The 3,154-nt window shown below is 37.1% G+C and overlaps 1 pseudogene; it reads right to left on the bottom strand.

Moving 5' to 3' along the window:
• Positions 1–1,674: 1,674 nt before the first annotated feature.
• Positions 1,675–3,154, bottom strand: part of LOC102855469 — a 3,527-nt pseudogene continuing 2,047 nt past the window's right edge.

The following is a 3,154-nucleotide window of genomic DNA, read 5'->3' on the forward strand; positions in this document are numbered from 1 at the left end:
ACAATGGATAGGGATGATAGAAAGAATTGATGCCTTTGAGCTGTGGTGCTGGAGAAGAGTGTTGGATATACCATGAACTGCTGGGAGAACAAACAGGTTTGTCCTGGAGACGTGAAGCCAGAATGCTCCTTGGAGTCAAGGATTTTGAAGCTTCGTCTGACATACATTGGGCATATTGCCAGGAGGGACTGGTCCTTGCAGAGGGACATCATGTTTGGTATAGTGGAGGGACGGCACAGGAGAGGAAGACCCTTGATGAGATGGATTGATTCTGTGACTGGAGTGGTGGGAGCGAGTACGTTTGAGATGGATAGGTCGGCACAGGATAGAATGGCGTTTAAGAAGGCTCTTGTACATAGGGTCACTATGAGTAGCAAGTGACTCGATGGCACATAACAACAAAAATAATAGATAAAATAATGTCAGGTTATTTTTCTTAAAACTTGAATACATTGCTTTCCTGTATAACAACTGCTGCTATAACCATTACATATGTCATTACAACAGAAGAGGCTGTCCTCCTCTGCGTGCCTTTGTTCACTTTGTGCCTGTTTTTGGAGGTGTCCCTCTTCTGGAATAAATATGGTACTATTTATGCTTAGGAAAAGCTGTTTTGCTTTTTGTCACTTTAGAAAGTCCAACTTTCTGGATTTTACACGTAGTTGATTAAAGACACTTGACTTCTGTGACACATCTTATTATAATCTTTGTTCTTTACAGCTACTCTGGAAACTAAATTGCATTTTCTCTTTTGTCTGCTCTCATATTTCTAGGTCACATTATTTATGTAGCTGTTAAAGACTAGTTCATGTGTTTATCTTTGGCATTCTTGACTATCACAGGTAAACAGGCTAGCCAACTTTATGACTGTCAAACACAGTCTATTTTACTAGAGATTTTAATTTTAAAAATTTTTTCTCTGTAGCTACTAATTTTTTTAAATATTGTTGTTGATTGTCTTCAAGTTGAGCATGACTCATATTAACCCTACAAACAAAAGGCCTGAAGCCCCTCTACAACTACCAACATTTATCAGTTTATAGAGTTTCCTGAGGCATGTCATTTAGGAAGTGGATTATTATTATTTTTGCTTTCTTCATCTTCTAAATTAACAGTTTTATGTTAGCTTCATTCTTGTATCTTTTACTTTTATTATTTTATTGAAATTGTCAGATTGTATGAGCCCAAAACTATTGCTACTTAAGCTTGCCTCCGGAAACCCTATGAACCTGGAGAAAGGATGAAATTCATGCATGCAAGTGTCGAGGACTTTCATTCATAGGGTCACTATAAGTTGCCTATGACTCGATGGCATTTAACAACAACATTATTACTTATATTTAATTATTTAAATTATTAATTTACACTATTATAAAGCCTATACTGGCCAAAAATCAATAGGAATCTATTCTTATTTCATTGAACATTATTTTTAACCTTTACCCAGATTTCTTCATCCATAGTTCCCTCATCAGGAAACCAAGGATTATATTCTATAAATACTTCTAAGTAGTTTTCAATTATATTTTTAGAAATCTTAGCACGACATTCTCTTAATAAATAGTGCAGTAATGTGACAAAAGTAGCCATATGAGATTGTCATTGGCCCATAAGCTTGAATATTCTGAATTCCTACTTATAACCTTATGTAGGGCAACAACCACTGTCATTGGTTCACATTTGCTCCTTCAGGGGCACTTTCAGGTCTCTCTTTGGGTGCCTTTTGTTGTCATTTCCAGCAGGACTTGAGGATATAGGGCTGCTGAGGAAAAAAACAGACAAAGAGAGAAAATGAGGCACAGGGGACTGAGGCAAAAAAACAAAGTCCTATTGTTTATTTCTTTTAGTATATATCTTTTAGTATATATAGAAAGTACAAACATTCTATTATTTATAAGTTTCTCACTACGCAGCAAGCAATTATCTCTTTTAAAAAACTGTTTTCAATGTAGTTGGAACTCCATAATTACTTTCCCAGAAAATGCTAACAAACACACACAAAAAATTATCTCTATTTTCTGCAAATTCTCAAGAACAGTAGTTTCTCATTAGTCTGTATTTTCTACAAACTCTCAAGGACTTTAGTTTCTCATTAAGTAAGCCTTCACAGCTGCTCTTCTGGGTCTTATGAGGTCACAACTGCTCTTCTGGATCTTATGAGGTCTCATGAAGGCACCCATTTTTCTTGGGGACATGTCTGTGTGCTTGCCTAGAAAGCTGTTTTCAGCTAGCTTTCCTCTGAGTGTTCTCAGAACGGTACTCTAAACTCATATGTAGACAGTCAACCTAGGCACAGTGGCTTTCAGAAATTCACACTAAGCAATGTTTCTTTTTCCTTTGGAGACTTTTCAGGTTCTACTTTTTATCATGAATTTTAAGATTTTTTTTTTGTGATCTATCTTACTGTTATCCCCCCCCCCTCTTGTGTTTTGTATATTTTGTTTTCTTTCTTGGACATTGGTGTTTATGTTTTTCATCAGTTTGGAAAAATTTTTTCCATGCTGTAGTATCTTTAATTTTCTCCTTGTCATTTATATCACCTAGAGAACATTTCATCCACTGCTCTGTTTTGTAGCTCATCTCATCTCTTTCTTCAGCAATGGTTATGGCAGATACCCTTTCCTCAGGGAAGAGAAAACCATGGTTTATTGCTTTTGCCAATAACAAAAATATTGGAAAGCTGATGGGCAAAGCTATTGTCATTGGCTCTTTCTCATGGACCACATCAAAAGACCCAAGATGTCTCTCTCTGTTGATGATCACACTAATTCTTCCCAGGTTAGTACCTCCAGTCCCTGCGCACAGGTTGCCAGTGTCAACTTGATGAAATCAGTAATATTTCCAGTCTCTAAATCAATCTGAATGGTGTCATTCACCTTGATGAGAGGATCAGGGTAGTGGATGGTTCAAGCATCATGGGTCACTAGATGAGGGATTCCCTTTGTGCCCACAAAGATCTTTCATACATTGCATAATTTGTACTTCTCTTCCTCAGGTATTTAGGGTGGTATATGCTTGTTTGTCAGATACTCCTCTAAATCTGAACATTCAGATTAAAACAGACTAGGAAGAAGGATTGGCCACCCACTTCTGAAATAGCAGGCCTCTGAAAACCCTATGCACAACAGAACACATGCAGACTAACAGAAAGGGC

This window comes from Elephantulus edwardii, unplaced genomic scaffold, assembly GCF_000299155.1.
Source record: "Elephantulus edwardii isolate Elephantulus edwardi_28Jun2011 unplaced genomic scaffold, EleEdw1.0 scaffold00291, whole genome shotgun sequence".
Lineage (NCBI taxonomy): Eukaryota > Metazoa > Chordata > Mammalia > Macroscelidea > Macroscelididae > Elephantulus > Elephantulus edwardii.